The sequence below is a fragment of the Bufo gargarizans genome, chromosome 7 (assembly GCF_014858855.1).
Source record: "Bufo gargarizans isolate SCDJY-AF-19 chromosome 7, ASM1485885v1, whole genome shotgun sequence".
Lineage (NCBI taxonomy): Eukaryota > Metazoa > Chordata > Amphibia > Anura > Bufonidae > Bufo > Bufo gargarizans.
The window spans coordinates 3,427,288-3,453,999 of NC_058086.1; the positions used below are offsets into that span (position 1 = coordinate 3,427,288).

Here is a 26,712-nt window from a genome sequence, read left to right on the forward strand (position 1 = left end):
TTAATTTTAAATGCTAGAAATCACGTATCATATTACAATGCTCAGAATTTTGTCGTTCATATGGCAAAGATAAAAACATACGTGGTAGACGTGTGCTCTAACACTTCTGTAGAGCACCTCAGATATATGAGGAAGACTTAAAGGTGAAGAAAAAGCTTGCACAATTAAGGGTTCTCCAGCTGTTTCAAAAACTAATTTACTAGTAGAAATTGCAAAATAAAAAACACCAGGTAAATCTCCTAATGCTCCAGTAGGCCTTTATCACCATTCAGCAGTCACCATGTTAGTGCTGCAGCCAATCATTATATGTATGGCATGGCATGTCATCACTGCAGGAAAATAAATACTGGTGGGGACCATCGGACTGTTGGAGCTGTAGCAGCAGGGAGTTTAACAGGTGAGTTATTGATCAATAAACCATATGATCGCTTGCTTTTTAGACCAGTACATGGTAGCCTATTATGCCCCATTACCTCTCCCCCTAAGGCCCCTTTCACACGGGCGAGTTTTCCGTGCAGGTGCGATCCGTGCGGCGAACGTATGGCACCCGCACTAAATCCTGACCCATTCATTTCTATGGGGCTGTGCACATGAGCGATGTTTTTAACGCATCACTTGTGCGTTCAGTTGAAATCGCAGCATGCTCTATATTTTCCGATTTTGACGTGACGCAGGCCCCATAGAAGTGAATGGGGTGTGTGAAAATCGGATGGCATCCGCAAGCAAGTACGGATGCCGTGCGATTTGCACGCATAGTTGCTAGGAGACCATCGGGATGGAGACCCGATCATTATTATTTTCCCTTATAACATGGTTATAAGGGAAAATAATAGCATTCTGAATACAGAATGCATAGTAAACCAGCGCTAGAGGGGTTAAAAAAAAATAAAAAAAAATTTAACTCACCTTAGTCCACTTGCTCGCGAAGCCAGGCATCTCCTTGTGTCTCCGCTGCTGATGAACAGGACCTGGGGTGAGCTACTCCATTAAATAGAGCTTAAGGACCTTCGATGACGTCACTCCGGTCATCACATGATCTTTTACCATGGTGAATCACCATGGTAAAAGATCATGTGACGTACCATGTGATGACCGGAGTGACGTCATCGAAGGTCCTTAACCTGTATTTAATGGAGCAGCTCACCCCAGGTCCTGTTCATCAGCAGCGGAGACACAAGGAGATGCCAGCTTCGCGAGCAAGTGGACTAAGGTGAGTTAAAATTTTTTTATTTTTTTTTAACCCCTCTAGCGCTGGTTTACTATGCATTCTGTATTCAGAATGCTATTATTTTCCCTTATAACCATGTTATAAGGGAAAATAATACAATCTTCAGAACATCAATCCCAAGCCCGAACTTCTATGAAGAAGTTCGGGTTTGGGTACCAAACATGCGCGATTTTTCTCACGCGAGTGCAACGCATGACAATGTTTTGCACTTGCGCAGAAAAAATCGCGCATTTTCCCGCAACGCACCCGGCTCTTATCCGGGCAAAAAAACTCACGCCCGTGTGAAAGAGGCCTAAATGTCATAGCTATGTGGCTTAGTCAACAGTGTGCCTATTAATGCAGTAGAAGCCCACTTGTGTCACAAATGAGTAACAAGGTCTATTGTCTGCAGTGGATGAAGAGAAACACTAGGAGCGCCCTTTGTGCTCTTTATCTATAACCCCCAGATGTCAGAATTTATCCCCTCGGTTGCAGTTGCCCTTACCAGAGATGCTCTTGTATGTAGCCTTGAACTGGACTTGGTCCAATAACCACTTGAGATGGGCAGCTGCTCCCTCCTAAATAATATAAAATAGGATAGAAACTAGATTAAAAAGGGGTGCTGCAGAGATGATTTAAAAAAAAAACGGAATATTTTATTGTTACAATTGCAAGACTTTGCATAGACCTGCCGTCTTCTTCGTCATGCAAGTACCATATTGGTAGAGGCAAGGAAATTAAAATGTTATGAGTGGGAACAGCATATGACATCAAACATTTTAAAAAGGAGATGCATAATCAAAAAAAATATCTATGAACGCGTGATAAAAAGATTAAAATACAGACTAAGGCCTCATTCACACGACAGTATTTTTTCACGGTCCGCAAAAACGGGGTCCGTAGGTCCGTGATCCGTGACCGTCTTTTCCTCCGTGGGTCTTCCTTGATTTTTGGAGGATCCACGGACATGAAAAAAAAGGCCGTGCGGAGCCAAACGGATCCGTCCTGAATTACAATGCAAGTCAATGGGGACGGATCCGTTTGACGTTGACACAATATGGTGCAATTGAAAAAAAACTGATCCGTCCCCCATTGACTTTTAATGTAAAGTCAGGAGTCCCTTTTATACCATCGGATCAGAGTTTTCTCCAATCCGATGGTATATTTTAACTTAAAGCGTCCCCATCACGATGGGAACGCCTCTATGTTAGAATATACTGTCGGATATGAGTTAGATCGTGAAACTCAGATCCAACAGTATATTCTAACACAGAGGCGTTCCCATGGTGATGGGGACGCTTCAGGTTAGAATATACTAAAAAACTGTGTACATGACTCCCCACTGCTGCCTGGCACTGGGTACCAATGAGTTTACTACAGGGGAGGGGGGGGGCCCACTGGCCACCAATGTGTTAATTACAGGGGGGGGAGGGGGGGTCTGCCCCCTGCTGCCTGGCAGCACCTGCCAGTCAGCAGGGGGCAGTCATGTACACAGTTCTTTTAGTATATTCTAATCTGAAGCGTCCCCATCACTAAGTGAAAACTCAGCTCTGAAAAAGCTTTTATGCAGACGGATCTTCGGATCCGTCTGTATGAAAGTAACCTACGGCCACGGATCACGGACACAGATGCCAATCTTGTGTGCATCCGTGTTCTTTCACGGACCCATTGACTTGAATGGGTCCGTGAACAGTTGTCCGTCCAAAAAATAGGACAGGTCATATTTTTTTGACGGACAGGATACACGGATCACTGTCTCGGCTGCAAAACGGTGCATTTTCCGATTTTTCCACGGACCCATTGAAAGTCAATGGGTCCGCGAAAAAAAAAGGAAAACGGCACAACGGCCACGGATGCACACAACGGTCGTGTGCATGAGGCCTTAAAAGGGACACTGAATACTGAGGTAAAAATCACTTGTTGACTCTTTGAGTGATTTCTTTCTAGTCCTCTGGGTGGAGTGTTTGAAGTTTGTAAATCCAGAAGAATTTGCGATTTATCAGAGTGTTAAACATATTGTGTGTAGTGACTGAAATATAATCAATTGTCATAAGTGTTAAAAATGAAAAATCACGGTCAGGTGCTGAGTGCATATGCTGTGAGAGACTATGATTAAAAAAATCCCTTTTTAAATATTTGATTTTGTTAATTCAATTTTTGTCTCATGGATTGTAGTCTTCCTGACATACTAAAGCCTGCACGGACATTCCATCAAATACACGTACAATCTACATGGACTTTTAACGTATAATCAAGATTAGCGAATTTCCGCTTATGAAATCCAGATCCATTCACTTAAATGGGGCTGTTCAGATGAGCGGTGATTTTCACACATCACTTGTGCGTTGCCCCATAGATGAATGAATGGCAGATGCGGTGCGATTTTCATGCATGGTTGCTAGGAGATAATAGGGATGATAGGGCTGGTACCTGTGTATTGCGGACCACTATATGTGGTGCCGCACTCTTGGGGAAAGCCACCTCAGATGTTGTGGTTACAAAAGACCGTGGCATCTGTCTGCCATCGGCATTATGGTCAATCACAGACATTAGCCCTGGGTCTCTTTAAAACTGCAGAAAACCAGAACAGAATCTAATTAAACCTGTCTCAGCAAACTACACTTTGCTGAAACCACTACAGCTTTCTGGATTTCAGTTATCTCATCCAGCTGAGGTATTTGGGTGAGATATACACACCTTCCATCACAGTAGATATAGATACAGGTAAAACTCGAAAAATTAGAATATTGTGCAAAGTTCATTTATTTCAGTAATACAACTTAAAAGGTGAAACTAACATATGAAAATAGACTCATTACATGCAAAGTGAGATATTTCAGGCCTTTATTTATTATCATTTGGATGATTATGGCAAAGTCACAATTTTGAGGTACCCTTTGCTCAGGGGGTATGGATTAATTAGCTGACTGGAGTGTGACACTTTGAGCCTAGAATATTAAACCTTTTCAGAAAATTCTAAATTTTAAGCTGCATTAATGCAATTCCTTTTCATTTGCATTTGGCCCCATGCACACGGCCGTTGTTCACGGCCGTGTGCGGGCCGTGGAACCGCGGCCTGGATCCCTCCTGAGAGCAGGAGCGCACGGCGTCACTGGTTGCTATGACGCCGTGCGCTCCCTGCTGCCGCCGCAATACAGTAACACACTGGTATGATCTATACCAGTGTATTACTGTACTGTGCCGGCAGCAGGGAGCGCACGGCGTCATAGCAACCAGTGACGCCGTGCGCTCCTGCTCTCAGGAGGGATCCAGGCCGCGGTTCCACGGCCCGCACACGGCCGTGAACAACGGCCGTGTGCATGGGGCCTTACTGAAATAAAATGGACTTTTGCACGATATTCTAATTTTTTGAGTTTCACCTGTAGATATAGAGATGTAAATAGATACAGTAAATGATGATAGATAGATATCTCTCCATCTTCACTCACATATTATATATAAACACACACACCCTGAACACCTATGTACAGTGGATATAAAAAGTCTACACGCCCTTGTTAAAATGTCAGGTTTCTGTGAAGTAAAAAAATGAGTCAAAGATGAATCATTTCAGAACTTTTTCCACATTAAATGTGACCTATAAACTGTGTGCTGTTCTTTTCAAATTGAATTCCTGCACTGTATTATTATATCTTCTTTCACTATGTTGTTACCAACGTATTGTTCTCTGCTGCCATCTGCTGGCCAGAATTCGTATGCTGCACGCCTTGTTCCTTGTCTATAAAGTTTTTCTTTCTGGGCGTGGTTTTAGCAGCCTTGGTCCTTGTCACTTCCTGTAGCCATTTTCAGTGCTGCACTCCTTGTGACTAGAGACTCACATCTTGGCTTGTGAAGGCATCAGTTTTTGACCAGCAGTTGCCTCAGCAGTTGCCTCAGCAAAGACATCCACATCACAGCATCTACTGCATTCCTGTACTGCATCACCGTATGTCACTGCTTTGCATCAAATAAACCCACGTTTGATTGCATCCTCGTGTCTACGTCTGGATCCATCTAACCTGAGCATCTGCCGGTCCGGTCTGCTCCACTGCTTGGATACGAAGGTAGGACAGTCACAAGGTCATCATCAGTTACACCTTAATTCGCCTTCATGTGGGGACAGAACAGTCAAAAACTGATGCCTTAAAGCCTTATCCCCCAGTCAATACCCGTCTCAAAGTCCAATGCCCGGCTACAGGTTCCCTCAGAGCCCAGTGCCACACTCAGGAACCTCCCTTGCAACAGGCCCACTCGCAGCAAATCTGCCCGGCAACAGTGCACGTCCCATAAGCCCAAGGGGAAGCACGGCGTGTCCGCAGTAGATATACTCTTGCCTGGAAGTCCTCCACTACTTGCCAAGCCACTTTCTACATCCTATGTTAACCCTTGCTCGCATGATATAAGAACTGTTTATGCACGCGGGGCCTCCCTCAAACCAGAACCCCGCAATTCACTGAAAACACTTTAGGAACCTTATCGGGGTGCCTCATCTGAGCCGCACTGCAATTTTCAGCCCCCAATTCGAAAGTTCATTTGCTTAAAGAGACAGCGCACCTTAAATCAAAATGGCCGAAAATGACCTCGTACAGTTCCCCAGTGATGAAACAAAGCAAATGCAACCTGATACTGATCATTATGAAGAGCTGGAGGTAGAACTCACACTTCCAGCAGACCAAGTCACACGACCAAGGCGCTCTCTCAAACCAACTATAAAGATCACGGAAAATTATCACACCAGGAAAGATGAGCTATGTGACAACCTGGAAGAGCTATGGGAACGAGTTTCCTCCCTCATATCAGGAATTAAGTCCTCCTCAGGCGATGCCACCAGCCTACAAGTTGCCGTCGGGCGGCTGAACGCAGCCCACGAAAGATACAAGAGACTGTCCACAAGGTATATAACCTTTCTAAAAGACTCTAATATTGAAGAAGCCCCGTCAGAATTGTGCAAGGCAGAATCAATAGACAGACAAAGAGACGCCATGGTGCTGGATGCTAAAGATAAAGTGGAACTCCGCATTTCTCATTTGCAAGAAACTAGATCACACAGATTTCATTCATCCAAACATTCCTCGCGGTCCTACAGATCATCATGCTCTAGAAGCTCCGCCCTGAGCGACAGGTTACTAGAAGCCCGCATAAACGCAGAGCAATCCAAAGTGAGGCGTTCCTTCACCGAAAAAGAAGTCCTTGCGAGGGCAGAAGCACAGACGGCGGCCAAGAGGGCTGAAGCGGAGGCAGAAGCCAAGAGGGCAGAGGCGGTGGCCAAGAGGGCAGAAGCGGAAGCCAAGAGGGCAGAAGCCTATAGGGCAGAAGCAGAGGCTCGAATAAAGATCCTTGAATCAGAGAGGGAAGAGGAAATTGCATTAGCAAAAGTAAGACTACTTGAGCAAGCATTGAGCCAAGGCCTTGATTCATTCTGTTTACCACCAGAGGAGATAGACGATCCAGTTGATCGCACCAGCGACTATGTACTGAAACAGTTATCTGCACCACCCCCAGTGTGCAGTACCGTCCAAGCCAATAACACTGAAACCTCCAAGCCAGCTCTACCCACAGTGCCAGTGACACCCACAGCACCCGAGCAATCCAATAACAGTCGCCCAGATGCGCCCTCTCAAGGACAGCTATTACAGCAAGATGGCTGCCAGGTGTTTCCTGGCTTACCTCCACAGCTCAAGCAGCAGTCATCAGAATGTACAGAGGCTAGACCACAGCTCAACCCTGCAGCAACATCATTCTACCCGGAAGCATCTCACCCTTTCACGCCATGCAGCCCATACGCCCCAGGGGCATCACAAGTTGTCATGGCAACAAGCAGTGAGAGATCAGATATGTCTGAGTTTGCCAGGTTTATGGTGAGCAGAGAGCTAATTAACACCAGTCTCTCAAAATTTGATGACCGTGCGGAGAGCTACAGAGCCTGGAAGGCAACCTTCAAAGCCGCCATCGCCAACCTCAACCTAACCGCAGAGCAGAAGCTCGACCTCTTGATCAACTGGCTGGGCCCAGGCTCCACAAATCGCATCAAGAGCCTTAGAACTGTCTATGTGGGACAAGCAGAAGCAGGTCTCGCTGCAGCCTGGCAGAGACTCGAACGCACCTTTGGCAGTGCAGAAGCAATAGAGAAGGCACTATTCAGGAGACTGCAGAACATTCCCAAGATCAGTCTCAAGGATGTCCACAAGCTTCAGGATTTAAGTGATTTGCTCATGGAACTGGAGCTCGCCAAAAGAGATCCTCGTCTGTCCGGGCTGTGCTACCTGGATACTGCCCATGGGGTGAACCCAATTGTCGTGAAGCTACCATACAGCCTGCAAGAGAAGTGGGCGGCATCAGTCTCAAGGTACAAAAGAGTGCATGACGTCACCTTTCCCCCATTTATTCATTTCTGTAGGTTCATTGATGAACAGTCCCAGATGAGGAACGACCCCAGCCTCGACTTCCTGGAGTTCAATACTACAGCTTCAGTGACACCATCATCAAGGTATGAAAGTATTGTGCATAAACACAGAGACTTTAAGAGCAGCGTGAATGTTAGAAAGACTAACCTACCATTATCTGCAGTACCCACTGGTAAACAGTACACTACCTCATCAGGAGACAAGGCCTTCAATCGTGAATGCCCCATTCATAAAAAACCACACTCGCTGAACAAATGCAGAGGATTTCGATCCAAAACCATACAGGAGCGCAAGAAAGTCCTCACCGAGCTTGGGGTATGTTTCAGGTGCTGCGCTTCATTGGAGCACATGGCTAAGGACTGTAAATCCATTATCAAGTGTGAGGAGTGTCATAGTGAAAGACACGCCTCAGCTATGCACCCAACTCCACTCACAAGGGATTCACTGGCTGCTGTCACCACCAGTCCCGCTCCAAGTCATGGCGGGGAGCCCCAAAATAACGCTAACACAGCCACTGCTGTTTCCTGCTCATGCTTGGACGTATGTGGGGAGGGCCAGAGTGAGAAATGTTGTGCCCGCATATGCCTAATCAAGGTCTACCCGGAGGGGCTACCAGAAAAGGCAGTAAAAATGTATGCCATCATTGACGACCAAAGTAACGGCTCCCTAGCAGGACCTAAATTCTTTGAAGCCTTTGGAATAAAGGGACCGTCAGAACCCTACATTTTAAACACCTGCTCGGGTCGCATAGAGACTAGCGGCAGGAGGGCACAAGGATTCATCGCTTGTTCCGTCAGTGGGAATACAGAAATACCTCTACCGACGCTGATTGAATGCGATCAATTTCATAGGGATGAAATTCCTACCCCGGAAGCTGCATTTCACCAACTACACCTAAGGCACCTAGCCAACGTTATCCCACCTATGGACAACAATGCCGAGATTCTACTCCTGCTTGGCAGAGACAATCTAAGGGTACACAAGGTGCGTCAACAGTGTAATGGTCCCGACTATGCACCATACGCCCAGAGACTGGACTTGGGATGGGTAGTCATAGGAAATGTATGTTTGGCTCAACCAAGAATCCACTCTTTCAAAACGTACGTGCGTGGAGATGGACGCACAACTTGCATTAAACCTTGCCCTCATCACTACGAGGTGAAAGAGAAGCCTCCAGACCTCATACAACCACCTGACGACATTCCTCCCTTCTTTGCCGACAACTTGGGAAGATTAGTCTTTCACACAAGCAAGGACGATGATAAAGTCGCTTTGTCAGTAGAAGACAGAGAATTTATCAAGATAATGGACAATGAGTTCCTTAAAGACGAAACCAATCACTGGGTTTCTCCATTACCCTTCCGAGCTACCAGGGTGAGACTCCCGAACAATAGGGAACAAGCTCTGTCTAGATTTAACTCTCTTTAGCGTACCATGAACAGTAAGCCTGAGATGAGAGAACACATTGTTGCCTTTATCGACAAAATATTCCGCAACAACCATGCAGAACCAGCTCCGCCCTTAGGGAAGAACGACGAGTGCTGGTACTTGCCTTCATTTGGAGTGTATCACCCACGGAAACCTAATCAAATTAGGGTTGTTTTCAGGGCTGTGGAGTCGGTAGATAAATGCTCCGACTCCTCAGTTTTTTGTACTTCCGACTCCGACTCCCCGACTCCGACTCCTCTGTATTTAATATGCAAATGTATTTTATACATTCCTTGAAGGAAAGAAAGAAGTTCTTCTAAGCTCTTCTAGCACAGAGAGGTAGTTGGGCAGAAGCTGCTACCTTCTCCTTTGTGTGCTGATCTTCTGCTGAAGATAGGGCAGTGGGAGGATCCAGGAAGGGACATTTATTTTAAAACATGATTTCCCTAGAAGAATCCCATAGTCATGTTTAAAGTTTAAGATAACATTCTGAGTTTACACGTTTTATAGCCTTAGGCCCCATGCACACGGCCGTGTGCGGGCCGTGGAACCGCGGCCTGGATCCCTCCTGAGAGCAGGAGCGCACGGCGTCACTGGTTGCTATGACGCCGTGCGCTCCCTGCTGCCGGCACAGTACAGTAATACACTGGTATAGATCATACCAGTGTATTACTGTACTGTGCCGGCAGCAGGGAGCGCACGGCGTCATAGCAACCAGTGACGCCGTGCGCTCCTGCTCTCAGGAGGGATCCAGGCCGCGGTTCCACGGCCCGCACACGGCCGTGTGCATGGGGCCTTAGCTGAATGACAGCAGTTTTTCCAATGGTTTACAGCTTCAGTCTTGAACTATTGACCCTCCATTCCCTTCACTTATACAAGTGTCTCTAGTCCTGCAAAACACATATTTACTTATCAGTGAGAGGCTCGGTAAACCATGGGCATTGTGTTCCCTGTAACATCAGAACACAACACAATGGAAAGTATATGTATTGCCACTCCAAATTGTGCATTGCGTGCCATATAGTGAAGCATATGAAAAGCATGCTTCTTCACATCACTGAACGCGTTTGTTTTGCGGTTACGTGAGGCATGCATTGGCCTTTATTCTTACAGTAGAGAAGTCATTAATTATAACTGTTTATGAATTCGGACATTTAAACTTGCTTCTTTTTTTTTTTATTCCAATTTAAATTTAGTAGGAGTCGGAGTCGGAGTCGGTTCATTTTTGCCGACTCCGACTCCAGGTACCCAAAATTGACTCCGACTCCGACTCCTCGACTCTGACTCCGACTCCGACTCCACAGCCCTGGTTGTTTTTGACTCAAGCGCCAAACATCAAGGTGTATCTCTTAATGATGTCCTTCTCACAGGTCCTAATCTGACGAATAACCTAGTTGGAGTGCTGATGAGGTTCAGAAAGGAGCTCGTTGCCATCACCGCCGACATTGAACAGATGTTCCACTGTTTCGTAGTCAGAGAGGACCACCGGAATTTCCTCAGGTTTCTGTGGTACAAGAATAATGACACCAACGCAGAGATGGCAGAGTATCGAATGAGGGTACACGTATTTGGAAACAGCCCTTCACCTGCCGTGGCAACTTACGGCCTTCGTCGAACTGCATTAGAGGGAGAATCCGAGTACGTTAAAGACGCTAGAGACTTTGTAGAAAAGGACTTCTATGTAGACGATGGACTCAAATCACTACCGACTGAAGAAGCGGCTATTGATCTGCTCAAAAGGACTCAAAGTATGTTGTACCAAGCTAAACTTAGACTACACAAAATTGCTTCGAACAGCCTGGCCGTTATGAGGGCCTTCGAATCAGGCAATCATGCACCAGGATTCAAGGACATTAACTTGGGACTGGACAGTCCACCTGTGCAGAGGAGCTTGGGCCTCAGATGGGATCTCTCGGCTGACTCCTTCGTTTTTCAGATAAGTTGCGCAGACAAGCCATTTACAAAACGAGGTGTCCTATCAGTGGTAAACAGCCTATTTGATCCGCTGGGATTTGTAGCGCCCATCACCATACAAGGTAAATCTCTACTGAGACAGTTTTCTGAAACAGTCAAGGATTGGGATACCCCACTTCCCTCTGAGAGAGAGCAAAAATGGGAAGCCTGGAAGCGATCCTTGTGTGCCTTGGGTGAGATCCACATCCCGAGATGCTATGTTAAAACCTCACTTTCCTCTAGCATAAAGAAAGAACTCCATGTGTTCTCAGGCGCCTCCACGGAGGCCATCGCAGCGGTTGCCTATCTGAAAGCGACAGAACCCAACAACCAAAATCACATTGGATTCATCTTTGGTAAGGCTAAGTTAGCCCCTAAGCCCGATCATACTATTCCCAGACTGGAACTTTGTGGGACTGTGTTGGCAGTGGAGATTGCGGATTTCATACAACAAGAACTGGGTGTCGACATAGCTGAAGTCCAGTATTACACCGACAGTAAGGTCGTTTTGGGTTACATCCACAATCAGACCAAGCGATTTTATGTGTACGTTAGTAACCGCATAGAGAGAATCAGGAGATCCTCCAAACCTGAACAATGGCACTATGTACCATCCGAACTTAATCCAGCAGATCACGCCACTAGGCCTATGTCTATAGGTTCCTTTACTAACTCTACTTGGCTTACAGGTCCAGAGTTTCTGCTTGGAGAGGCAGACGAATGTGTACAGGAAGCTTTCAGCATCCAGGATCCGGATAATGATCCAGAAATCCGCGCTGAAGTTAGCGCATTAGTCACTGGAACTAAGCAAACAGCCAGCTTCGTTGTCAGCGCTTTGAACATTTCTCCAGTTGGATGAGACCCATCGAGAACGTCCTTGACGGGTGAACAGGACTGTATCTAGCTTCGCAGATCTTCTCCATTCCAAGTTGAAAACAGGACTAATCTATGTTTTGTATTCTAATATGTTCTTTTTACAGGCTGTTTTATATTTTATGGACATTCGTCATAGTGAAATCCCCAAAGTGAATTTCAGACGGGGAGTGTGCTGTTCTTTTCAAATTGAATTCCTGCACTGTATTATTATATCTTCTTTCACTATGTTGTTACCAACGTATTGTTCTCTGCTGCCATCTGCTGGCCAGAATTCGTATGCTGCACGCCTTGTTCCTTGTCTATAAAGTTTTTCTTTCTGGGCGTGGTTTTAGCAGCCTTGGTCCTTGTCACTTCCTGTAGCCATTTTCAGTGCTGCACTCCTTGTGACTAGAGACTCACATCTTGGCTTGTGAAGGCATCAGTTTTTGACCAGCAGTTGCCTCAGCAAAGACATCCACATCACAGCATCTACTGCATTCCTGTACTGCATCACCGTATGTCACTGCTCTGGATCAAATAAACCCACTTTTGATTGCATCCTCGTGTCTACGTCTGGATCCATCTAACCTGAGCATCTGCCGGTCCGGTCTGCTCCACTGCTTGGATACGAAGGTAGGACAGTCACAAGGTCATTATCAGTTACACCTTCATTCGCCTTCATGTGGGGACAGAACAAACTGTACCACTCAATTGAAAAACAAACTGAAATCTTTTAGGTGGAGGGAAGAAAACAAAAAAAAACTAAAATATATAACTGGGCATGTAGCTGTGTTAAGAATTAAGCAATCACATGCAAAATCATGTTAAATAGGAGACAGCATAGACCTGCCATCATTTAAAGTGCCTCTGATTAACCCCAAATAAAGTTCAGCTGCTCTAGTTGGTCTTTCCTGAAATTTTCTTAGTCGCATCCTACACCAAAAGCCATGGTCCACAGAGAGCTTCCAAAGCATCAGAGGGATCTCATTGTTAAAAGGTATCAGTCAGGAGAAGGGTACAAAAGAATTTCCAAGGCATTAGATATACCATGGAACACAGTGAAGACAGTCATCATTAAGTGGAGAAAATATGGCACAACAGTGACATTACCAAGAACTTCAAAATTGATGAAAAGACGAGAAGAAAACTGTTCTGGGAGGCTACCAAGAGGCCTACAGCAACATTAAAGGAGCTGCAGGAATATCTGGCAAGTACTGGCTGAGTGGTACATGTGACAACAATCTCCTGTATTCTTCATATGTCTGGGCTATGGGGTAGAGTGGCAAGACAAAAGCCTTTTCTTACAAAGAAAAACATCCAAGCCAAGCTATATTTTGCAAAAACACCTCTCAAATCTCCCAAAAGAATGTAGGAAAAGGTCTTATGGTCTAATGAAACAAAAGAACACCATACCCACAGTGAAGCATGGTGGTGGCAGCATCATGCTTTGGGGCTGTTTTTCTTTAGCTGGAACTGGGGCCTTAGTTAAGCTAGAAAGAATTATGAACAGTTCCAAATACCAGTCAATATTGGCACAAAACCCTTCAGGCTTCTGCTAGAAAGCTGAACATGAAGAGGAACTTCATCTTTCAGCATGACAACGACCCAAAGCATACATCCAAATCACCAAAGGAATGGCTTCACCAGAAGAAGTTTTGGAATGGCCGAGCCAGAGCCCAGACCTGAATTCGATTGAAACTCTGTGGGGTGATCCGAAGAGGGCTGTGCACAGGAGATGACCTAGTAATCTGACAGATTTGCAGTGTTTTTGCAAAGAAGAGTGGGCAAATCTCGCCAATTCAAAATGTGCCATGCTGATAGACTCATACCGAAAAAAGACTGAGTGCTGTAATAAAATCAAAAGGTGCTTTAACAAAGTATAAGTTTAAGGGTGTGCACACTTAGGCCTCATGCACACAACCGTTTTTCCGGTCCGCATCCGAGCCGCAGTTTTTGCGGCTCGGGTGCGGACCCATTTACTTCAATGGGGCCGCAAAAGATGCGGACAGCACTCTGTGTGCTGTCCGCATCCTTTGCTCCGTTCTGTGGCCCTGCAAAAAAAAATAATAATATAGCATGTCCTATTCTTGTTCGTTTTGCGGACAAGAATAGGCATTTCTACAATGGGCCGCGCGCTCCGTTCCGCAAAATGCGGAAGGACACACTGGCGGCTTCCGTATTTTGCGGATCTGCGGTTTGCGGACCGCAAAAAACTGAACAGTCGTGTGCATGAGGCCTTATGCAACCATATTATTTTATTTTTATATTTTTTCTTCCCTCTACCTAAAACATTTCAGTTTGTTTTTTCAATTGAGTTGTACAGTTTATAGGTCACATTAAAGGTGGAAAAAGTTCTGAAATTATTTATCTTTGTCTAATTTTTTTACATCACAGAAACCTGACATTTTAACAGGGGTGTGTCGACTTTTTATATCCACTGCATATCCACACACATGTATGTATTTTATGTATATCACATTGTGGGAAAAGCAGTAACCTTTATTTAATGTTGGGAATGTAGGATTGCTACCAATGCAACAGCACTCTGCAAACCAAATAAATTATTAAGTAAATTTGAGATTCTTGGCAAATACATTTTGTACAAAATTACACGCCAAGGCGATCTCTGTAAGACGGGAACCTAACACTAAATTCTACCTGTTATGTACCATGATGGCTACCATAGGCAAATTTTAATTAGTGTAAGTATAAATCTATTTCGCAAGCAGACTGCCACTAACAGCCTACTGAGGTGGGATAGTGGTCATCCCCTGGCTCTTAGGAGTGGCATTCCCAAGGGCCAGTACCTGAGAGCCAGGAGGAACTGCTCAGAAATTAGGGACTTCAAAGTGGCTGCTAATGATTTGAGGATACGATTCAAATGCAGGGGATATCCTGAGCAAACACTCAAGAGAGCAAACCATCACGCTATGAGTGTTAGCCGTGACCAACTATTGATTCCCAAGGCTAGAATTTCCCTAGGATTATAGCAACGTACGACAAAGCAGAAAAACGTGTATGTGACATCCTTCAGAAACACTGGCCAATTTTGCAGTCTGATCCAGATATTGGCGAGTTGGTTTCAGATCGTCTGGTCCATAGTATCTACTCACATCCAACATCTGACACTTGGCTTAAAAAATACACTTACTGGCACCTTCCCATGTGGTACATGTATCATCTGTGGCAACATCATGAAGGGGGCATATTTCACTAGTCAAGTGACTAAGGAAATATTTTCCATCAGATCCTTCATTAGATGTACATCAGTGGGAGTGGTGTATCTTTTGACTTGCCAATGTACAGTATATGGGTAAGACCAGACGCGAACTACGTAGACGTATTGGTGAACACCTACTGGACATCAAAAATAAGCGTGATACATCTGTGGCACGCCACGTGTGTGAGCATCATGGGGGTAACCCAGATGTACTGAAGGTCCAAGGGATCGAGCACATTACTACATCCATTCATGGAGGGGACATTGATGTGTCATTGCTGCGTAAAGAGACAGAATGGATCTTCAAACTGGACACAGTACATCCTAAGGGATTAAATGAAGCAGTTTCGTTTTCCTGCTTTATCTGAGATAATAGGTGTAACGGATCTCCTGGCACCCCGGCCGGGTACCTCCGTCACTAGATGCTCCTAGTGCTTTACGAGGACTCCAAGCACTCCACTTGACACCGTACGCACTGCAGACCCCACGAACCGCCGCAGCTTGGTTGGGGTCTCACGGTCCTCCACCCATGCTGGACCCAAGACCGGGCTTCAGCTTCCAGTGGGTGAACCTCTCCTACATCCAGAGAGCAGGAACCATGAACAAGCTCTTACAAGAGCTTATACTCAGGGGAGTATTGTGATATAGCAATCCCCAAGAGTGTAGTTATCCCATTCCCTAAACATGAGCCAAAACTTCATGAAGGTATAAAGCAGCCTATTTATTTTAATACACAAGCATTTTATACACATCTTCCAACAAGGTTACCACCCACAGGGTTTTGTAAAAACAGCCAATAACCATGTACAATACACTCAGACACTCCCACACAAAATCCTCCCCTCCGCCCGTGATACAATTACCTCACACTGGGTTGATGCAATCCTCACAGGCAGGCAAATACACAATATCCTCTGTCCTGGAGACAACCGAGAAGTAAATTCAATTATCTCTCAGGACAAAGGACATCGCCAATACACACAGAGAGACAATGGAACAGACTTCACTACTCAACGTATACAATGTCCCACCCTTTTCAATACACATAGACATTTAACATCCCAAAATGGCACACATTAGACTAGGGGTTCAAGTTAGTCCAAGTCCTTTGTGAACAAAGGAGGCCTGGCTAATTAGAAGGCCCATATTCCTGGGGCAGGAGGCGGGCAAACAGCCCCCTCCAAAACACTGTGGCGAAGTGGGTTTCGCCACAATAGGCATGTGGAATATGTGGTCCATCATGTTGCCACAGTGATTGTGGATGGCATTCTTCTAGAGTGCCTATCGTTTGAGGCCACCATCTCGCATGATTTGTGGAATTGTGGCTCATATTGTGGGTACTCACTTTATTCATATGCTGACAGTGTTGACTGTCTAAGCTGCTTTTGCTAGCACTTCCTGTGTTTTGATCCTTCTTGTATACCCTGATCAATCTAAGTATGGATATTCGACGATTCAAACCGCATTCAATATTCCCCCATATAATTGAGCATAGTTATGCTCCTCCCTGCGAGTGTATGATGCTTCATTGTGCGACGGTCTTGTCAGGGAGCGCATCAGAGGATGCGCCTCCTTCCCTGATTGGAGACCAGAGCCGACACCCACTCTTGGGGGCGGGGCTTAGATTATTTACAGTACAGACCAAAAGTTTGGACACACCTTCTCATTCAAAGAGTTTTCTTTATTTTCATGACTATGAAAATTGTAGATTCACACTGAAGGCATCAAAACTATGAATTAACACATATGGAATGATATACATAACAAAAAAGTGTGAAACAACTGAAAATATGTCATATTCTAGGTTCTTCAAAGTAGCCACATTTTGCTTTGATTACTGCTTTGCACACTCTTGATGAGATTCAAGAGGTATTCATCTGAAATGGTCTTCCAACAGTCTTGAAGGAGTTCCCAGAGATGCTTAGCACTTGTTGGCCCTTTTGCCTTCACTCACGCAAACCGGATGGAATAGCATGCCGCTGCAAGATGCTGGTTCAGTATGCCTTAAATTTTGAATAAATCCCCAATAGTGTCACCAGCAAAGCACCCCCACACCATCACACCTTTTCCTCCATGCTTCACGATGGGAACCAGGCACGTAACGTAGAGTCCTTCCGTTCACCTTTTCTGCGTCGCACAAAGACACGGTGGTTGGAACCAAAGATATCAAATTTGGACTCATCAGACCAAAGCACAGATGTCCACTGGTCTAATGTCCATTCCTTGTGTTCTTTAGCCCAAACAAGTCTCTTCTGCTTGTTGCCTGTCCTTAGCAGTGGTTTCCTAGCAGATATTCTACCATGAAGGCCTGATTCACACAGTCTCCTCTTAACAGTTGTTCTAGAGATGTGTCTACTGCTAAAACTCTGTGTGGCATTGACCTGGTCTCTGATCTGAGCTACTGTTAACCTGTGATTTCTGAGGCTGGTGACTCGGATGAACTTATCCTCTGCAGCAGAGGTGACTCTTGGTGTTCCTTTCCTGGGGCCGGTCCATGTGAGCCAGTTTCTTTGTATTTGCGCTTGATGGTTTTTGTGATTGCACTTGGGGACACTTTAAAAGTTTTCCCAATTTTTCGGATTGACTGACCTTCATTTCTTAAAGTAATGATGGCCACTCGTTTTTCTTTACTTAGCTGCTTTTTTCTTGCCATAATACAAATTCTAACAGTCTATTCAGTAGGACTATCAGCTGTGTATCCACCTGACTTCTCCACAACGCAACTGATGGTCCCAACCCCATTTATAAGGCAAGAAATCCCACTTATTAAACCTGACAGGGCACACCTGTGAAGTGAAAACCATTTCAGGTGACTACCTCTTGAAGCTCATCAAGAGAATGCCAAGAGTGTGCAAAGCAGTAATCAAAGCAAAAGGTGGTTACTTTGAAGAACCTAGAATATGACATATTTTCCGTTGTTTCACACTTTTTTGTTATGTATATAATTCTACATGTGTTAATTCAAAGTTTTGATGCCTTCAGTGTGTCCAAACTTTTGGTCTGTACTGTACTTCCACCCTTTGTTCAACCCAGAGGGGGTGGACACATACTCTTGTGTTTCCCTGCAACCGGCCTGCCCTGTGTTCTACGAAGAACTTAGAGTTTTGTAAGGATAGGAGTCACCTGGTGACTTGGGCATTTCTCTCATTGGCCTGGCTCATCCACTTGAGAGGGGAGTGGTCAGTGAGTGTTCTGTCCAACAAATAGCGGAGAGACTCGAGTGCCCACTTGATAGCCATGCACTCTCTCTCCACTATACTGTACCTGGTCTCGGCTGGGGTGAGCTTGCGGCTTAGGAAGACAACGGGATGCTCCTCCCCGTTGACTTCCTGAGACAGTACAGTACCGAGGCCTACTTCGGAGGCATCGGTCTGTACTATAAACTCCTTTTTTTTTTATTTCAACATTTTTATTGAAAGATTTTTCATATAAGGAGCAGCATATCATGACAATACATATACATGTTAAGGTGGGCACAACCACCAAAAAGGTAATTCCATTAACAGAGTTTCCATTATTATGGAAGGTATGGCATAACAGTGACAAACAAAGGTTACAAACCCGGATCAAGTAAGTTAGATTGATATCACATTAATATTACAAAACGGACAGAGGCATGTCAGTTAAGAGTTCTCACTTGAACACAAAAAGCATAAACAACTAATATGGTAAACGGATCTGTCATATCAGTAGGCTGAGCTACAGGAGGGACCTAAATAAAGGGGTATCTAAGAGTGTGCCCATCCGCCCTTACTCACATAAGCAAGATTCATAAAGTTCACTTATTGGGAGAATTTCGAGTGGACCATCCAGGGATTCCAGGTATATCTATATTTTGCAGGAGAGAGCATTGAGCGAGGAATCATCCTTTCATAACGGCAGGTGTTATTTAACTCAGCTACCACCTCTGAAATATCAGGAGAGATCACTTTTTTCCAATGGCGGGTTATGACTAATTTAGCACCAAGCAAAACGCGTCCCGCAATGGGCCTATATGGTGGATGAATGCGCCGGATGCCCAGAAATAAAAGAGCAAGATCTGGAGACGGGGAGATGTCATGACCAGATAATTCCCCCAGCAATACAAACACCTGTTCCAAGAAACCAGTGATAACTGGGCACGCCCACAGAATATGGAGCAATGAGCCCACGCCTCCACAACCCCTCCAGCACAGGGGAGAAGAAGTAGGGTAGATGATGTGCAGCCTCTTGGGCGTAAAGTACCAATTTAGGAGCGTCTTAACCCCAGCTTCATAATGTGTAACATATTTAAAGTTAGAGATTAAGAAACTTATTGCAGAGGACCAGTCATCCTCAGAAAACGTACGGCCCAGTTCTTGCTCCTATTTCTGGAATGATTTGGCGAACTTAGATTTATCCCCCATATATTCGTATATACGCCCTGTTGCCCCTTTTCTTTCGGGAGCAATAAAGTTGAAGGATCCCTACATGTGTGGGAGGGGGCTTAGAAATGATAGACTCCAAACTCAACTTAGGGAGCGTCATCATTTGAAACGCTGCTACCCTACCAACCCATGATATATCTTTCATTGAGTAAAGGGAAAAATCGGATGACATAGTTTCAAGGAGGGGCTCATAATTCTGTTTATATAGGGGAGAGCAAGGGTGTGTCAACTTAATTCCCAAATATGGAAGTTCCAAATCCTGCCAGTCTAGGGGAAATCGGGACTTTAGCTCCCCAACATCCTTCTGAGGAATATTAAGTAAAAGAGCTTGTGACTTGGAATTATTGATTTTGTAATATGAAAGTGTGCCAAAATGTGCTATTATGTCAAAGGCTGATCTCAATGACTGGAGGGGGCTTGACAGTGTGAGGATAATGTTGTCTGCATATAGCGAGATTCTATGGTCTCTCCCACCAATATCCACTTCTTGAACAAGGGGAGCACTCCTAATATGCTGAGCCAAAGGTTCCAGAGCCAAAATGAACAGGAGGGGTGACAGAGGACACCCTTGACGGGAACCATTGGTGATCTGGAAAGGAGCAGATAGCACCCCATTAACCCATACTTTAGCCATAGGGGAGGCATATAGACTAGAGAAAGCGTTTAATATGCAGCCATTAAAACCCATTTTATGGAGGACCGAGAACGCGAACGACCAATGTAATCGGTCGAACGCCTTCTCAGCGTCTAGAGTCACCGCCAACATTGGGAGATTATTACGCTCAGCATGATCAAACAGATTGATCAATCTTCTAGTGTTATCTGATGAAATACGACCTTTAACAAATCCTGTTTGGTCATCTTTGATCAGGGAAGGGAGTATAGCTGACAATCTATTGGCTATCAACTTGGCGAAAAATTTGATGTCTGAATTCAGTAGCAAGATTGGTCTGAAATTTTGAGGAGTGTCTGGGGATTTTCCAGGTTTTGGTAGAGTAACTATAAGGGCCGTGAGCATCTCAGGTGGGAATGAGGTTCCTTCAAGAGCTCGATTGAAAATATCCAGGATATAGGGGGATAATACGGGAAGAAAATGTTTGTAGTACTCATTAGACAAACCGTCCGGGCCTGGGGATTTACCAGAGGGAAGGGTGGCTATTAGTTTTTGGAGTTCTAAGGATGTGAGGGGGGCATTTAACGATAGGAGCTGGTCGGGAGAGAGGGTAGGTAAATCAGATTGAGTCAGGAAGTTCTCCACCAATTCAGGGTAATTATCGGGTAAGGCAACTGTATCTTTAAGGTTATAAAGGCTGTGATAGTAAGTGCGGAATTGTTCTGCGATGTCTCTAGGATCTAGTAGCTTCGCTTTAGATGTCGGGTGTATGAGGAATGGGATTTTAGATTTGGTTTGCTGAGCCTTAAGTTGATTAGCCAATAGTTTGCCAGCCTTGTTCCCCTGGGCATAATACCTCGACTTCAATCTGAGCAGGGATCTGGAATAGTCACGAGACAACAGACTTCCCAGTTTGTCCCTCTCTGTTTTCAGTATGGAGGATATTTGAGTTGTGGGTGACAGCTTATTTAGATTTTCAAGGTCTGCAATAGATTTAAGCAGCTGAGATATTTCCCTTTCTTTAACTTTCTTTATTTTGCATTTCAATCTAATCAGGGAGCCTCGAATAAATGCCTTATGGGTCTGCCACAGGATGTATTTATCTGCGACAGAGCCATCATTGAAGGTGAAAAACTCCCGCAATTCAGCAGACATCTCCCTAATTGTTTCGGGGTTGGAAAATAAATACGTATCATTACGCCATATGGGAGCACGTGGGAACTGATATAGATCCTCTAGGGTCAATAGTATAGGGGCATGGTCGGACCATTGAATGAGTCCAATGTCAGAGGAAATTGTATGCAGTAAGGTGGCCTGATCTACAAGAAACATGTCAATGCGCGAGTATGAGAGGTGAGGAGTGGAGAAAAAGGTGTAGTCCCTTTCCACGCTATGTTGAGCTCTCCACACATCAATAAGCCCCTCTGCGTGAAAGAGAGAGGCCATATCACCCCCAGAACGCCGGGTTAAGTTGGTAGACTCCAACGACCGATCCATCACCAAGTTAAAGTCCCCACAGAATTACTTTTCCCTGCTTCAAGGAGTTTAGCTGTTTCAGTAATTTTCGGTGATTGTTAGGCGCGTAGATATTAACTATGGTTACGTGATGTTGTTGATAGAACATACCAGGATGATGTATCGGCTGTTGGAGTCCACTTTTGAGGCGATGGTAGTAAAGGCCACTGAGTTCTTGACAGCTATGAACACCCCTCTAGATTTCTTGCTAAAATGAGAATGCAATACATAAGGAAAAGATCGATTATGCACACGTTTAGCATCCGCCTGTAGTAAGTGAGTCTCCTGGATGCAGATAAGGTCCGCTCCAGCTTTGGTTGCCTCTCTCCAAACATATGATCTCTTCTGTGGACAATTAAGTCCTTTAGCGTTCAGCGATAAAATTTTAAGACCCATATGAGTGGAGTGAGGAACCAAGTTTAGCACGGATAGACAGACAATCAAAGATTATCAAAGCAACTTCAGTAACGATAGGCAACTGCCTAACAATAAGCAGAGTATATAAATAGCCACAGAAAGATGGTCAAAGTGGCAATTGGTGGGGAAAATATGTGGGTAAGAGAAAACAGTAGGGGAAAGAATAAGTAATGTAACACCAGACAATCAGATCTGTCTGTGCAGTAATGGTGGCGTAAGTCCACTGGTGAGGCTGAGAAGAGCCTTAACTATACAGAGTACGTCAGCATAGAGACCGCACCTAAAACATAAAGGTTAGACAACAGACCCCTTATGAAGAATGCAATATTGTCTCCATTCCAATGAACCTCTGATGATCTGTGGTACTATACTGGTAACAACTCCTTCTTGTTCAACCTGGATCTTTGTAAGTCCTGTTTAAGGAAGTCAACCGTCTTGAGTTCCAGATGCAAGTACTTGATCATCCCGTTTACGATTCCCTCTTTTTTCCATCTGGGGAGGAATTTCCCAAGACAATAGTAATTCTCGCCCATCTGATACAGATTTCACCACGTGGGTTTTTCCATCTTTACGGATCAGCAATTTCTGCGGGTAACCCCATTTATATTGAATATCATTATCCCTGAGGGCCAGGGTGATCGGTTGCAGTTCTCTCCTTTGTCTCAGTGTCGCCATGGAAAGATCAGCAAAAAGCCTGACTGTTTGAAAAGGAGCGGGTAGTTTGTCGCAGTTTCTAGCTGCTAACATTAAGGCTTCCTTAGTGTGGAAGAAATGGATCCGAGCTAGCGTGTCTCTTGGAATATCAGCACTGAGATGTGGTGGCTTCGGAAGTCTATGAGCCCTGTCAATGATCATGTCAGGGACAGGGATTCTTGGTAACAACGCTTTTATGAGGCTCTTGAGATACGCCTGTAGGTCTCGGGGCGCTATTTCTTCTGGAATGCCCCGAAATTTTACATTGTTCCTTCTGGAACGATCCTCCATATCCGCTAATTTGCTCTTAATAATCTCCAGTTCATCAGCTAAGTCATTATGGGCATCTATAATGTTATTTTGTGAAGTGGCAAAATCTGCCATCTTGCTCTCCACATGTAAAATTTTATCTGAAGTTTCTTTAATTTTGGATGCCAGAGGGTTAATCAGCCCTGCCATATCTGCGCGCAGGGACTGGTGCAAAGCCACTAGCATGTTTTCATGGAGTCTTCACATAAGGGTTTATCTGAGGCCTGATATGCATTGAAAGGAATTACTGCGGGGGTCTCCACCGCTTGTGCCCATGTTCCCGTACTGACCTCAGGAGAGCATGATAAGTCCAGACGCGGCTTTTGTTTCTGGGGGCTGCAAGATGGAGAGAGCCCAGCCAGGTTAGCAATGGCGCCGTTCTGTGTAACTGTAGCCCCTGGAGTCCCCAGGTCGCTGGGAGTCGGTGGGAGTGAAGGAAACTCCGCTTCTGTTAGGGAGAAGGTATCGGGCTCCAGCGGGGGTGAGGAGGATCTTGAAGTGCTTCTCGGCGACGCGCTGCCGTGAGGAGATGAGGCACGAATTCCGGCGCGGGAGCCTGCGCCATCTTTAGCTGGGCCCCGCTCAAAGAAGCCGTCCAGGTTTCCGCTCTGCAGCCTAGGAAGCTGCCTTTTTGACTTGCCCATTTTGTCCTGGAGGGTGTCCAGCTTTATTGCCGATATGGGCTTAGAGAAGGCAGTGTCCGTAGCCCTGGGAAGCTTCTCTGTATACGCTGAGGTGCAGGAGCTGTGAGATCAAGCGGCCATTCCTCTCAGCGGCCAAGCCACGCCCCCCTATAAACTCCTTTTTGAAGTCGGCATCACCAAGGACCCACACAGGACCGACTTCAGAGCGGAAAAAAGCCTCTTCCGCCTGGTCATTCCAGTGAACCATCACTGAATTGCGTCCCTTCAATAACCATGTCAATGGCTCGGCTATAGTAGCAAAGTGGGAAATAAATCTCATGTAATAGCCTATCATTTCTAGGGATCACTTTACTTGTTTAGTGGTGACAGGTCGGAGACAATTTCTTATCGCCTCTATTTTGTTTACTTGGGGTTTGATCACTCCGCGCCCAATGACATACCCCAGGTATTTTGTCTCCTCTAACCCTATCGTGCATTTTTTGGGGGTTAGCGGTTAGTCCAGCTTTTCGAAGGGAGTCTACTACAGCCTGCACTTTGGGCAGGTGACTTTCCCAGTTGATACTGTTGATGACAATATCATCCAGGTAAGCCGAAGCGTACCGACGATGTGGTCGCAGCACAATATCCATTAGCCTTTGGAAAGTGGTGGGGGCGCCATGCAGACCAAAGGTTAACACCTTATACTGGTATAGCCCCTCCGGTGTGAAGAAGGCAGTTTTCTCTTTGGCAGCCTCCATTAGGGCTACCTGCCAGTACCCTTTGGTGAGGTCCAAAACAGAAAAATACCGGGCTTGTCCTAACCTCTCAGTCAGCTTGTCTACCTGGGGCATACGCATCGAACTTGGAGATTTTGTTTAGTTTCCAAAAATCGTTACAGAATCGTAACGACCTGTCCGGCTTTGGTATTAAGACCATCGGACTGGCCCACTGACTTTTGGACACCTGCTCCTCAATGATGTCTAGTTGCAGCATTAGCTACACTTCCTCCAAGATGGCTTGTTGCCGAGCCTCAGGTACCCAGTATGGTTTCAACTGTGTTTTGGCCTGAGGCTCAGTTACAATGTCATGCTGAATTATGGAAATGTGTCCAGGGAGGTCTGAGAACATGTCAGTGTTCCTGCTGACAAACTCCCTGGCCTCCTTAGTCTGTTTAGAGGATAGGCTGTCAGCAATCTTCATTGTAGCAACCGTTTCCCTTACATGAGACACAGGGGCCGGAACCTCTCCTCCTAGAAAACTCGGCATCTGGCTATCGCCAGTATTGGTCTCCCTATCTTTCCAAGGTTCGAGCAAATTCACAGGGTACACCTGCTCCGGATTCAGCCTCCCTTGCTGGTGTACCTTGTAGTTTTCTTCTCCAACCTTTTCGAGTACCACATAGGGTCACTGCCACCTAGCCAGTAACTTACTGTCCACTGTTGGTACCAGTATTAAAACCCGCTCTCCCGGGTTAAGGATCCGGACCCGAGCCTGCCGATTAAACACCCGACTTTGAGCTCGCTGAGCTGCCTCCACATTCTCCTTTACCAGCGGCAACACTGTTTCCATACGTTCTTGCATCTGGGTAACATATTAAATAACGCTTTTATATGGTGTGGGTTGTTGCTTCCACATCTCTTTGGCTATATCCAACAGACAACGTGGATATCTGCCATATAGGAGTTTGAAGGGTGAGAACCCAATATAGGCATGGGGCACTTCTCGCACTGCAAACATAAGATAGGACAGAAGGAGGTCCCAGTCCTTCCCATCCTTAGACACTACTCGTTTTAGCATAGTTTTTAACGTTTTATTAAACCTTTCTACTAGGCCGTCAGTTTGCGGGTGATAGACGGACGTCCGTATCTGCTTGTTGTTCAGCAACTTGGACATAAAAGGGGTCCCCTGGTCAGTCAGAACCTGTTTAAGTAGCCCCACTCTGGAGAACATCTCCATTAACTCCTTTGCTATGAGTTTGGCCGATGTATATCGCAGTGGCACCGCCTCCGGGTACCGAGTGGCGTAGTCTAAGACTACCATGATATGTTGGTCCAAAATATGTTGGTGCCCTCTAGCAGACTTCGGAACTGGGCCTACGAGATCCATAGCGTTTTTTTCAAATGGAGTCTCGATAATCTGGAGAGGCACTAAGGTACTGCGGAACAGGTGCTGGGGGCTAGTTGTTTGGCAGGTTGGGCAAGACTTACAAAAGTCATCCACTTCTCTAAACACACTGGGCCTGTGTCTTCTGCAGTCCGAGATTACCCCCCCAACTCTAACACAAGTTTTGGATAAGGCACCACCAACTGTTCAATGGGTTCACCCCGCAGCTGGTTTACCCGATATAGCATATTCTGCTTGACCACAAAACGGGGAAACATCGACCCCAGGCTGTTGGGGTACCCCAACAACTATTACTACATTCTCCCAAGCCCGGTATAGGCTTGGGTCTCGGCTTTGGGCTGTACCGAAATTCTCCCCAGAGACGTTGAGGTCTGCCAACTCAGGCCCCGGTGGCAACTCCTCGACATCTCCCACCATTACTCTACGCAGGGTTGTCTCCCCCTCTTCCATCGAGGTTGCTGTCACCCCTACTGCTGGCCCTTCGGCCTCAGGTTCCCATGGTTCTGACTGTCCTCCTGAACAAGGCCAATTTCCTGGGATCACCTCAGACTCAGGGGTATCAGTTACTCTTACAACTGACCATAGGGCTGGGAAACCCAGAAAGTCTCTCCCTATTCTGAGTTTGTAATGCAAGTTTGCGGTGACTGACACTTTGTGGGTCCACCTGCCGGCTACTGTGGTTAGAGTCACCAGCACTGTTGGGTAGTCTTTTAAACCTCTGTGAATGCACATCACCCCAACTTTCCAGCCAGTATGCTCAGCGGACCGCACTAGGGTAGCCCTTACTAGGGTCACTAAGCTCCCTGAGTCCAGCAGCGCCTCAGCTTCAGTGTCTCCCACTTCCACCTGGAAATGCAGCCGCAGAAGGAGTATCTTTGGGAGCGGAGGCCCAATCCCCCAAAGGATGCTTGTGGAAAAGGAAATTCTGTTTAGGCGCAAAATCAC

The 26,712-nt window shown here is 45.7% G+C and overlaps 1 protein-coding gene across 1 annotated transcript in view; it reads left to right on the forward strand.

Moving 5' to 3' along the window:
• The window catches only part of DMC1 (DNA meiotic recombinase 1), a 132,589-nt gene that overhangs the window by 86,979 nt on the left and 18,898 nt on the right, over positions 1-26,712 (forward strand). The window lies entirely within an intron of this gene.